The 13,564-nt window shown below is 38.9% G+C and overlaps 1 pseudogene; it reads left to right on the top strand.

Annotated features, from left to right (window-relative positions):
* Positions 1 to 11,894: 11,894 nt before the first annotated feature.
* LOC100348398 (prefoldin subunit 1 pseudogene) lies at positions 11,895 to 12,683 on the top strand (annotated as a pseudogene).
* The last annotated feature ends 881 nt before the right edge of the window (positions 12,684 to 13,564 follow it).

The following is a 13,564-nucleotide window of genomic DNA, read 5'->3' as shown; positions in this document are numbered from 1 at the left end:
ATATCAATATCAATAATACTACTTGAACTTAGTCATTAATCCACAGATCACAGCACACAATAATAAAGTAATTTCAAAGACTATCCAATTATAATAGCATTGCTTTTATTCATAGGGTCAAAGCATAGTTATATTACACATGACTATATGTTTAAGCTTATGTTGCACGGAAATAATACTTTTAAGATGAGTTTCTAATAACTACCACACTCAGTATTTTTTTTGCGAAGAACATTCTTTTGATTCCTCTCTATATTTGCATCTAACTGCATCCCATGCAGACATGTTCCTGTGTGTTAATAAGAAGGTTTCTTTGAGCCTTCTTGGCTGCATCTCTGAAGCTCCCAGATGGATTAACAACCAGGATTACCCTTTACAAATGAAGAACTGTAACCTACTTTTTGAAACATATTCATTCTGTAATTAGTGCTGACAGACCACTTTTTAAATAAATTGTGTCATCAAGTGAAGGAATCTCTTTGAAGGTTTAAAAAACAAGCACAACACAACAATGGACATTTTGTTGCTATAAAGACAGTATAAGCATATACTAATATTCTAAGTACATCTGAGATTCAGCATCATGTATTACACTGTTTGTTTGACAAATGAGCAGAGAACAGCATCAGATCCTAGAGCAGCTCTCTGCAATGTCAAAGTCAGCTGGATTAATTCAGTGTCCTATAGATCCTTTCCTTGATTAGGGATGTCATTTTTCCAAACTAGAAAGAAATGAAGACATTATTTGTGAAATTATATGATCCAAAGAGTGGCATTATCATGTACCCCCAGCATGTGTTTATAATAATATGAAATGTGACAATGAAACTTTGAAAGATGGAATATAAGATATAGTTTTATGTTTAAAATTTCTATAAAATTAATTGATAGAAAAACTGGTTCAACCAGGATTGGTAGATTTTCTTAAAATAAATCTAGTGAATCTAAGAGTAACATGGAAGAAAAGGCATGTGTGCATTGTAAAATAAATTGCATTTAAGTATATTCCATAAAAGTACTATAAAAAAGACAGTGTTGTTTAGAAGTAAGTACATGCACAGGCTACACAGCCACACACACACACACAAACACACACATATACACACACACTCACTAACGTCATCTCTGTGAGGACACAGAAGCAATGATATGCCCTTAGCAGAAATCATGCCCTGTGCCCAGAATTTGTGTTCTGAATATACTAGAACTGGGATTGGAAAAAAATGAAACTTAAGGGGGATCACCTTATAGTGCCAAAAGATAGAGCTCAAAAAATAAAAGGGCAGAGGTATGTAAAACAAACAATATCTATATTCCTTAGGAACAGTGGGTTTTTCTACTTTCTACTTGTGGAATTCTTTATTTAGTGGAGGATTTTCCTTGTGATTATGTCATTGCCAAAAATTAAAATAAAAATAAAAAAGTAAGGAGGAGGAGAGTGGGGGTTATGAAAGAAGGGTTGGAAGAATCATTATAAATTTGTATAAATGTAATAAGTGAAATCATTTCTCTCTATACAATTAAATAAATTTATATGAAAAACACACAGGAACCAAACTTAAAGGGTTCCCGAAGGTAAAAGCTGGAATAATTTAATAAATAAAACTAAGATCTTAGCATTAGATTGTAAGGCAAAGAATAATATAAGCATCTATGAGTTTGTACTAATATAAATAAAACATTGAATAATAAGTGCTAGAATAGGGATAAGGCTGGTGAAATGCCCTTTATAAATCTCATGTCTAGAGTAAACACTGAATTTACTGATAATGAGATTTGAAAGAATAGTGATTGGGGAGGAAAATGAAATATCTCTACAATACATGAATAGCATGTTAGCCAGATAATCAAGGTTAATGACCATATCTTCTGAAATAATATACAGAGAAAATACCTTCTTAGATATTCTTTCCCAAATCCCATATTTCAGTCTAAGCATGATGAAAATATCAGTTGAACTCAAATAGAGACACATTCTACCAAATATCTTACAGATTCTCCCTCAAAACTTTCAAACAATGAACACCATGGAAATCTGTCACAAGTCATAGCACACAAAGGAAACAAAATATTAAACACAGCATGTTGCACAAGACCAGATCCTGGAACAGAGAGATTTTGGGGAGATAAGTAGCGAAATCTAAATAAATTTGGAATTTTGTTAATAGTAGTCTATTTTTATTGAGTCACAACAAGAATTTTTAAAGAATCATTTACAACTCTAGAGTGAATATTGTTATAATATGTACAGAAGAATATTGAATATAGGATAGAAAGGAATTGAAGAGGAATGAAAATGTCAAATGATTAACTTTGAACATGATATGGTATATGTAAAAACAGTTAAATTAAAGCTCTAAAATTATAATCCAGGGGACCCATAGAAATTAGAAAAATTCAAATAGCATGAATCTGGAATGCTTAATATGTATTTTAAGTACAGAAGGAGAAGGTATGGTTCAAAATATTAGTGGGTGGCAGAAAAAATATTTAGAATAGGAATAGATATGACAGAGAGAAAAATTCTGTTCAGGTATAGTTTTAAAGTCTAAAAATATGTATCATATATTGATCTCTACCGCAAAAGAACAACAGAGAGAGTACAGCATTTGTGACACACTGCAAATAATACCATAACAACATTCAGATTGAAAGTGGAATAAATAATAGATAGGAAAATTCAAGAAAGTGCTTCTTTGTCAAGCTAAAGATATTCTATATTGTGATGATGCAAGTGAAGACTAATTCCATGGCTTTTCAATGTAATTTAATTTATGTTAAATTGGAAAGACTAAAGCAAGAATTAGTGTACAAGATATATGATACAGGCTAGATTTATGAATCTGAGCTAATAAGCATAATTGAAATGGAAAGGACAAATTTTACTTGAAAGTTATCAAGCAAGTATAATCATCAACATTTAAAAAATAATTGTATGTTGAGATGATCAAGATTTTTTCTTAGATTTCTAAACTAAAGAATGAGGGAGTAAAATTAAGAGGTAGGAAAGAGGTTAGGGTTTTTTATTTTGTTTTTTTGTTTGTTTGTTTGTTTATTTTATTTTTGTTTTTGTTTTCTCCTAAGGAGGGAAGCCAGAATGCTATGGTTAGGATCTTGGGTAGATATATTAGGATTTTTGGGGGAGGCTGAATCTGGAGAGGCCTAGAGGAACTTCCTGAGCCTGCCTCAAATTTAAAAACCTGTCTTTAAATTTCAAATCCCTGGCAGTAAACAACCCAGCCCCAGGGTGCTTTTGCCTAAAGATCATTAAGTTGGTATAATAGGAATGGCTAAAACCCTTTTACATCACATCACCCCACCCCTTGCCCACATCTGCTCTGTACTGCAACCTCCCTTTTACAATAAAATGAGATCCTGCTTCGAAGGGGCTCCCCACCGCATCTGATTGTCCTCCAGGGTTCAGGGAGGCTGGGTGGCGGGTGGCACACTTCCCCTCCTCAGCCAAGGCAAGCTGTGGGCAGCCTGGCTAATTTTCTGGTGGGGATGAGGAAGAGTCACCGCAGCTGGCGCCCAACGTGGGACACACGGGGCACGACCAGGATGTTCGGCTGAGGCCAAGTGGTTTGTCGGGGTAAGTGAAACCCTAAAATGGGTAATGCAACTTTAGCCAAGAATGACCCAGCCCTGAAAGCCCTAAGGCTTATTTATGCTCAGGTCCAGAGGCTTAGAACTCTCAGACAGCTTGGCACTTCAGACCTGGGAAACCATCGTCTCCATTGCCCCCTGGGTGTCTAGCACTAACCTCTTTTCCTGGACCACACGGGCAAGGGTTGAGAAAATAGCCATAGACAGAAACATTTGGGGATCACCCCTCAGCTGGGGTTCTTCCCTACCATCTCTGCTCTCAAAGCCTCATTTCACCAGGAGGGCCTGCTTCCCCTGTAAGGGAACAATGCGGTGAAGCCTCCTCCCTAGCAGGTCCTGTTCAGCCATCCCGGGGGGGTTGGAGAAGGGCTTGCCCCTTAGTCCCCAGGAGGGTGGGCTGGATCAGGTGTCCACCATGGATGAAAAGCGCAGGGAGGAGGAAGCCTGGGCTGACTTTAGCAAACAGCAAGCAGCTCTGAGCCTGACAAAGGCAGGGGCAGGGGAGGCAGGTGTGGATGTGCTTACAGCCACAGCTCCCCCTCCCCCTGAAAGGGCTCAGGGATAAGCGGAACTTCCTCCCTCCTATGTTCTGCATGTGGCCACTGAGGTGAGGATGGGTGCCAATTCCCCTTATGCAGCTAACAAGGGAGGACCTCAAGTTGAGGTGCGATCCTGGAGGGTATTAGGCCATTGTGTGCATTGGTTCATCCCCCTCCTTCTCCTCCGGTGGGAGGAGGCGATTCACAACCGGCACCAGCTAAAACCCAGGCTTTCCCAGTCAACTTAGGGCCTGGGGGAGCAAGGCCACAAGCATGGAGCCCCTGGGAGGCTAAGAACCTCAAGGAACTCCACAACGCAGTTGCTGAGGACGGCCCCAATTCACCATGGATCGCCTGCTGATGGCCTTTCTCTGTACTCTTCCAGTCAACGTGGCCTGCCACACCCATATAGGCATGGCCAGATATCTCTAGGGAGAGCACTCCCTAGGCTGCTTTTTTCCTCTCCATTTACAATTCAATGCCCTCCACACTAGGAGGGGAAAGGGAAAGTGCCTTTGCCTACTACTGGCCTTACCTAAGGGAATAAAAAGCTCAATCCATTAATCCTTTCCAACCTAATGGGTCTTTCTCTTTACAGTTAATGGAAACCTAAGCAATGGGCTCCTACGCTGATGAGCAGCTCTTATCTGTGCTGCTGTAGCTAACTTATCTGATGAGAGGTGGTTTTTTTTATTGTTTTGTTTTGTTTTTTTGACAGGCAGAGTGGAGAGTGAGAGAGAGAGAGACAGGGAGATTAAGGTCTTCCTTTACCATTGGTTCACCCTCCAATGGCCGCCGCGGCCAGCACACCACGCTGATCCGAAGCCAGGAGCGAGGTGCTTCTCCTGGTCTCCCCTGCAGGTGCAGGGCCTAAGGACTTGGGCCATCCTCCACTGCACTTCCGGGCCACAGCAGAGAGCTGGACTGGAAGAGGGGCAACCGGGACAGAATCCGGCGCCTGGACCGGGACTAGAACCTAGGGTGCCAGCGCTGCTAGGTGGAGGATTAGCCTATTGAGCCGCGGCGCAGGCCCTGATGAAAGTTTGCACGTGTCTTGAAGGTTTCCCGTTTTATTGGATTTGTTTGTCTTTAATTTTTGAGTGATTACCTGACTGTGATCAGATCTACCCTACAGCCTTGGTTAAAATTCTCAGGTTAAACACTAATTTTTGGCTAAGCAGTTTGACTCTCTAACAGTTTAAATTCTAAATGGAGTCTTCCAACTTTGGGGCTTCCAGTCAGATCCCTGGAACTCTCAAAGGATGGAACTCTAAATTTGTTAAAGTAACAGCTGTTTGAGTCAATTCAAATTATGCAAAGTGTATTATGTTGTTAACTAAATTAAGCCAATACAGATTGGTTCAGAAGATTGGGTTAATGCAAATGCTCTTCGGTTTGCTTTGTTCCCTTGCTCAGTTTTACATGTCTTTAGTATGCTTTAAACTTGTTTCTTTTACAGATCTGTTTTTGCGAAAACTGTAACTGTCTTTTTAACAGTGTCTACTTAATTGGTTACTCTGCCATTTCTAGATTTAGGTCCTGTAAGCTCTTTTTAACTCTGTTAAATAGTTCTGAGTTATGTGAGGATTTTGTGTGCTAACTCTTATGTTCAAGGTTTTTATTTCTGGTTTATTCAACCACGAGAGACCTAAAATTCATGTTTTGCCAAGGTAATCTATTGTGTACTCTACTGTCTCTGTTAAGTTTAAATTAAAAAAAAAAGCATTAAGTCTTAAAAAACTATGTTAAATATCATTATGATTAGATCTTGTCTAAAGGTGTTAAAATCGCCCTAATTAAATAAATGGCTGTCATTTGAAAATGTTAAGAAATTCTATTTTAACCAGATACTCTAAGTTTTCTTGGCACCTTTAACAAACTTTCTAAAAATCAAAGTTCTAAATTCTCTAAACTTTTGGTATCTCCAAAAGGGCCCCTGGAGATTTCAAAAGATCTATCTCTCATCTTACAAAGATAACAACCAATCGGGATGTTTAGATTAAAAGTGCTGCCAAGATGTAAAGTTATTCAACACTCTACTAAAATTCCTCACAACCCACAAGGACAGGCTACTGTGGAAAGAAACCATCAATACCTCAAGGAACAGTTAGTATAATAGGAGTGGCTAAAACTCTTTTACATCACATCACCCCACCCCTTGTTTTCATCCACTCTGTACTGCAGTTATATAAACACCCGCCTTTTACAATAAAATGAGATCCTACTTCAACTGGGCTCCCCACCACAGCTGATTGTCCTCCGGGGTTCACGGAGGCTGAGTGGCGGGTGACGCACTTCCCCTCCTGGGCCAAGGCAAGCTGTGAGCAGCCTGCCTAATTCTCTGGTGGTGACAAGGGGTGGTGACAAGGAGGAAGAGTCACTGCAAGGGTTCTTCAAAAAGTTCACAGAAAACGTGTATTGAAAAAACAACTGTGTGTGGGTTAAAATATGTTTTTAACCACCAAAATAACTTATGTTTTAATTTATTTTTCTGTGGAATTTTTGGAGTAGGCTTGTAGACATGGTGATAGTCTGCTGGAAAGTAAAGGCACACTTGGTGAACATCTATTCACACCAGCTTCTTCCTTGTCTTTCTTCCTTGTCTTTTTTTTTTTTTTTTTTGGACAGGCAGAGTGGACAGTGAAAGAAAGAGAGACAGAGAGAAAGGTCTTCCTTGTCCATTGGTTCACCCTTCAATGGCTGCTGCGGCCGGCGCACCACGCTGAGCGCACCACGCTGATCTGAAGGCAGGAGCCAGGTTTCTCTCCTGGTCTCCCAAGCGGGTGCAGGGCCCAAGCACTTGGGCCATCCTCCACTGCACTCCCTGGAACACAGCAGAGAGCTGGACTGGAAGAGGAGCAACCGGGACAGAACCAGCGCCTGGACTGGGACTAGAACCCGGGGTGTGCCGGCACCGCAGGCAGAGGATTAGCCTATTGAGCCGCAGCTCCAGCCTTCCTTGTCTTTTATTTCTGGGAAACTAAAATCAAAAGAAGCTGTTGTGATAATGCTCCAGCCAGTGACATCAGGTAGAGCTTCCCCTTACAAAGGAGGAATAAGATCTTTATTAGAGAAAGCACCTGTCTCTTTGCCCTTTTCCTCAGGAAACTCTGATAGTTGGCTGCCATAGACTCCACCATTTTATGAAAGTGAGATAGAACACATGCAAGAAATTACAATAAACATTGTCATATGGTACAACCGAAGCAGTATCTGGCTGGATTAAAAAATGTGGTATTGAGGCAAATATTAGTTGAATATTATCTTCCTTGTAATCTTCTTATGTTTTCGATGGGATACCATAGAAGAGAAGAAATGCCCATCAAATCACCTAAGATTAGGTAGAGTTCTAGAAAATTCCATACAACAGGAAAATATAACATGACATAAGAAAGTGTTAATTGCATATCCTCTCATTTTTCTGTTTCTTCAAGTCAGGCAAAAATAAAAAAAAAATCAGCTTTAATATATAGTACAAACATTAACTTCTTACTAACTGCATGCATATATAAAATCAACAAAAACATTTTTGTAGAAGGATTGAAACATTTAAGCCCTACAGTCCCATAAAAAAATAACTGTGCTTACCACCAGCTAGTTAACACTAGCATGTTAACCCCAAGTAAAAAGCAAGATATTTATCTGATTAAAAGAACATACTGGTAACTGGACTCCAGTGAATATCCAGTACTACTTTATTTACCATGATAGGAGTGATATTAAAAGTGCCTCTGTAGAAACTTGTGAATGCAATTTATACTGGAGCTCTGTATTATTTAATTGCATGTGGTTCTTAGTACAGAACATGGTTTTACAAACATTTTTAAAGCTATCAGAAATAACCAGATAAATGCAATGTACTGTATACACAACATTAAAAAGTAACAATTTTGGTGGTGTGGCATAGTGGGTTAAGCTGGTGCCTGTGGTGTTGGCATCCTATGTGAATATTTGTTAGAGTCCCAGCTACTCCATTTGCTATCCAGCTGCCTAATAATGTACCTGGGAAAGCAGTAGAGAATGAACCAAATACTCTGGTCCCTGCACCCATGCAGGAGACCTGGAAGAAGCTCCTGGCTTTGGACTAGCATAGCTCTTGCTGTTGAGGCCATTTGGGGAGTGAATCAGCAGTTGGAAGACCTCTCTCTCTCTTTCTCTGTAACTCTGACTTTAAAATAAATGTATCTTAAAAAAAAAGAGAACAATTTTCAATTTTAATGTAAGCTATAATTTTACTATTCTACCATTATAATTTTAATCATAAACACTTTTTTTCCTGTGTAGAAGTCATGTATTACTTACAAATGCTTACAAATACTTACAAATTACTTATTACTTACAAATACATTTATAACTCATGTAGTTAGGACTTCTTTTTGTCTACATATGATGGAAAGAATCTATGGTAACTTTGAGGTGGATATTTAAAGTTGTACCATCAAAGTAGAGAGCAGTGGAGAGTTATACAATTAATCTAGACTTCTGTGGTTAAATTTTTAAGAGTTTCAATCAAGTCTAATCTTCCTGTAAGCCAAGGACAAAATGAAACTACAATGGTAATGTATCTCAGTTTTCAAAGAGAAAATAACATCACTCATTGTTTAGTCAAGAGAATACTGTTCAATTGAGAAGAGTGTACATATATGTGCATTTTGTGTATTTCAACATAAATTAAGTAAAATGCACTGAATTTTCAATGGGGTATTAAATATAATATGTAGAGAAGTATACAACTTGAGAATATTTCTTGTAAACTCAGTAAATACAACATAGTATGAAAAAAGATAGTTATCAATTCTTAGATGTCCATACTGATATCTGTGAATATTATATTCATATAGTAAATATAAGAGAAATTAGAGATTAATAGTTTGTCTTATAGCTATGTCTAGGTTTATTTATAAGATTTGATTTTAAACACTACACATTTATTTTTGTGATGACAACATTAAATGTGGCAGCAGAACGTTTGGGTCTACTTTTCATTCCACTTGAACATTGATGTGTGCAAAAGCTGTACCAGTAATGTTAATCAATGCATAAAGCTAGCACTACCAATCCATATTTCACCTGGATGGAGACAAGGAATGGTGGACCAGCGTTAATATGTGGCTGTGCTCATCTGGATTGCAGTCAGTTTAATTTAAGCAGAAGCTGAGTAGATCATTTATCAGGATTGAATGTATTACTGTAATTCATTGCTGTGATTGTAGGGAAACAGCAGTGGTATAGATGTGTGGCTGTAACTCATAATGACACAACCTGGCTGCTTGCTTTCTATAGTGCTATTTTCAGCTAGAACAGTTTTTATCTCAGAAATTTTAGCACACCATTGACTTATTTTAAAAGTGTGCTCAAATAAACAAAGTGTCATCTTCTAGAACATATTGAGAAAGATTAAAAATGTGTCAATTCATTTCAAAATAATAGAAGTGCTTGTAAGATAAATATATTATGCTGATCACTGCTCCTGTCACTTCCTGACAAATCACTGCATTTTCTATCCTAGGACAGAAAAACTCTGGCTTCAGACCTCCCTTGATATGTGCATAACATCTTAGAGAATTTAAGCATTTCAGTCTGGATGTGCCTATTCTGTTTACAATTCAATTCTGAAGTATTATAGTTAATTCCCATCGCACAGAGCCCTTCTTATCAGTAAAACTGGAATTGATCCAGTTATATAATTTGCTTCTCTTCCAAAATTATTTGCCTGAAATATAATTAAAATAATAGGAAAACTTTTTTCTATTTTTTTATATTCTGATTCATTCATTCATGGAAAGCTTTATTGAGAAGTTACTCCCACTGTGCATGTATTCTCTTCACTTTGTAAAAATAAAAAAAAATACAATTTACTATATTAACCATTTTACGTGTGCAGTTAAGTTTTATTAAGTACATTCCCAGTATTGTGTCCCTGTAAGCACATTTGAATATTTATCAATTTCAATCCTTTTCATTGTAAGCTGCTCTGTGAAGCATGATCTTCCTTAGGAATCTATAGATATCTCTCCATCTCACAAATCCAGGTCTCTAAGAACTTTGATAATTTTTAAAAATTTCTTTCATTGTCTGATGACTACAGCTGTACCATTTTACAATCAACAGAATATTTTGAAAAGAGCAAATCATAGTGCACTAGTCCACTTTTTTGTTAACATAATAGAATACCTGAGGATGAATATTTATAAAGAAAAGAGGTTTACTTAGCTCAGAGTTTTGGAGACTAAAAGTTCAATCAATAGTCTGGCAAGGTACCCTTGGCTGCTTTATTTTATGATGATGGCATCACTGTGGGCCTGAGAGAGACTGGGCCCCCTAATCCCTGCAGAGGGCATATTCCCGATTGACCTAAGGGCTTTTCCCTAGACTTCATCTCTTAAAGGGCCCATACTGCCTCCCGGTATTGCCACATTGGGCTTCCAGGAGTCTGGTGCTCTATCTGGGTCATGTAAAGTGGCAGGGAACCTAGTACTGGAGCCATCACTGACTGTCACCTATTGTATACATTAGAAGAAACAGAACCAGGAGCAAAACAGAGTCATGAACACAGTCCTCAGGATGTGGGGTTACAGACATATTAATCACTGCGCCACAAAAACCCACTGGCACTTCCTCCTTGTAAAAAAAAAAAAGCGTTTATTTCTATTTCGAATAAAGTACACATACACACACACACACAGAGGTTTCTTTGATTTGATTGATGTCTATTTCTATGATAATAATCATAACCACACTTTGTCTTGAGATATTTCCCAGTTCTGCTATATCATTGCTTCTGTCTTTTTTGAAGCAAAAGGGCATTTTGAGACTAAAAGTGTTCAATGGGAGAGCCTTGGTCCTCATTAAATATTTGTTATATGGCCCTTTGGTCATTTGAGATGTATTAGCTATAGTTATAAAATACATGTTCTTAGTCTGATCACTGTTGCAGATTAAATTTAAATTGAACTTTCCACTTTAGAATTTTTACAACTTTCAAAGCTGTCAGCTCTTCCAATATAGCAAACCTGAATTTCTGGAACTTTTCTATTACCATTCTGGTCTCTTTCCAAAGCAATCAGTTCTTTTTTGAACTCCTGTCTTTTAATAATAACTTGTGAAGCATAGTCAATAACCAACACATACTACATAATGTTCCATATTTGAATTTCTTCCCTTGGGCCACAGTTTGGTGTATGACCAAATTGAAATAGCAGCTTTCAACTTATAAAATAATTTAAATTAAAGTGTAGCTTAAATTGGCTTAAAATTTGATTAATATAAAAGATTGTGTATTTAAAGAAACATTTTAAATGTCACCATTCTCAGCTTAAGGATTGCGTCAGTCTTTTCCACTTGGATATATTTTTCTGGTTTCCATGGTAGGAAAACCGTAACATAAAACTTCCAGCTACTGAAGCTGAAATTATTACATTTAGTGAGCCTGTGATGAACTGTTCCATCAAAGGCTTAGGTGTTAATATTTATATGCATTTAGTGAATCAGGATATGAGAGCTTAAAATCAAAACGTCTAACAACATAGTATGGTGGTCCAATAAGATTTTGGGTTCTAGATGGGTTTGGAAAAGATCAGACAAAAGACCTTTCCAAAGACAGGCGGAAAGCATCACAAATGAACATTAACAGGATTTCAGAGGCTTTCATGGAAAAGCCTTGGTCTTTCTCTGATATTGGCACATGGAAAACATAGACATATTGTAACCAATATCCAGAGTTGAAATAAAACTTAAGAAATGTTTAGAATGTGCAGGCGCAGAGGGGTGCATCAAGATGGCGGCCCCGTGGATCTGGAGTTAAAGAAAGACTTCACAGAGCTTCAAGCCAAAGTTATTGCCACTCAACAGAAAGTGAGGCTTGCAGACATGCAGATTGAGCAACTGAACAGAACGAAAAACATGCACATCTTACAGATAAAGAAATTATGACTTTGGTAGATGAGACTAACATGTATGAAGGCGCAGGAAGAATGTTCTTCAATCCAAGGAGGCAATTCACAATCAGCTGTTAGGGAAACAAAAAATAGCAGAAGAAAAAATTAAAGAACTAGAACAGCAAAAGTCCTACCTGGAGTGGAGCGTTAAGAAAGCAGAGGACAACATCCGGGAGATGCTGATGGTGAAGGGCACAGGAGGACCCTCTGAGGGCTGCTCCTCCTCCTGACCCTCCCATTCCTGGCAAGGGCTGAGGGGCCCGTGCAGGGAGCAGCCCCCTCTCTGCTCGGACGGACATTTTGTCTGCATGGCCTAGCACCCCCACATCTTCTGCATCACTCTGCACCCCCTTCAGGGTCCTCCCTGTGTCCTTTGTTTATCCTGGCTCTGCCACTCCTGCCCAGGCCCCTCCTCTCTCCTGAGTCCTGAATTCCTGGGAGAGAGAAGAGTGGGCCCACCGCTAAGCACATGGGTCAGCCAATCAAAGGCATCTGTGCCACTCCACTCAGCCTGAGAACAGAGCAGGAGAGGCGGTGGCCGTCTCTGCCTCAGCTGCCTGTCCCTCCACATTGAAGCCTTTTCCTCCTTGGGGAGTGGGTCCCGCCCTCCCCACTTCCCCTCCTAGACCTGATGTACACACACACACACACCCTGCACTGGTTCCTCCAGGGCAGCCTGCCTGGAGATTCCTGTCCCGCTTCCTCCTACACGTGGTAACGAAGCTCCCAGCAAGCAGCAGCTTCCAGGCTGTGCTGTTGGACAATGTCTTAGGGTGGACACGAAATCCTCCAGGCTCATGGGCGGCCGCCGTGTGCTGGAGCTGGCTTGTCCCGGCTCAGGAGAGCCAATGATTCGATTTTCAGGAATTTTGTTGCAAGCTAGTTTTCGTGAAACAGAACCGTTACTAAAAATTAAACTCTGTGAATTTTCAAATTATATCAAAAGCAAAGATAATAAACATTTGCAATTCAAAAAAAAAAAGAAATTTTTAAACACCGCTGTTTAAAAATTGCATTGCTCAGTAAATTCACAAAGGGATTATAGAAAATCATTATATGGACTGCAGGGTGGTTAATTTTGTGTGTTAACTTGACTACTTATGCTGCCCAGTTGTTTAATCACACAGCAGTCTAGAAGTTTCTGTAAAAGTATTTTATACATGTGACTAATATAAATCAAGAGATTACAAATAGCAGATTCACCGCCATAATGTCAATAGGATTCATTAAATCAGCTGAAGTCTTCAAGAGCAAAGAATGAGGTTTCTTAGAGACATTGGACTCTAGATGGAATTATAAAAATCTCACTTGTCTGGGCTACTCTACATACTATTTATTCAAGATGACATCAACTCTCACCTGAGCTTCCAGCCTGACAGCTTCCCCTACACATTTGCCTTTAAGTGCTTTATAAGTGTTATAATCAAATGAATAAAGCACTTATAAATACCTACATGCCACACACATAAAGTAGCATCCACA

The sequence above is a fragment of the Oryctolagus cuniculus genome, chromosome 9 (genome assembly GCF_051225735.1).
Source record: "Oryctolagus cuniculus isolate XC-2025 breed Fujian yellow rabbit chromosome 9, ASM5122573v1, whole genome shotgun sequence".
Classification (NCBI taxonomy): domain Eukaryota; kingdom Metazoa; phylum Chordata; class Mammalia; order Lagomorpha; family Leporidae; genus Oryctolagus; species Oryctolagus cuniculus.
This window is presented reverse-complemented; position numbering and strand designations above follow the sequence as displayed.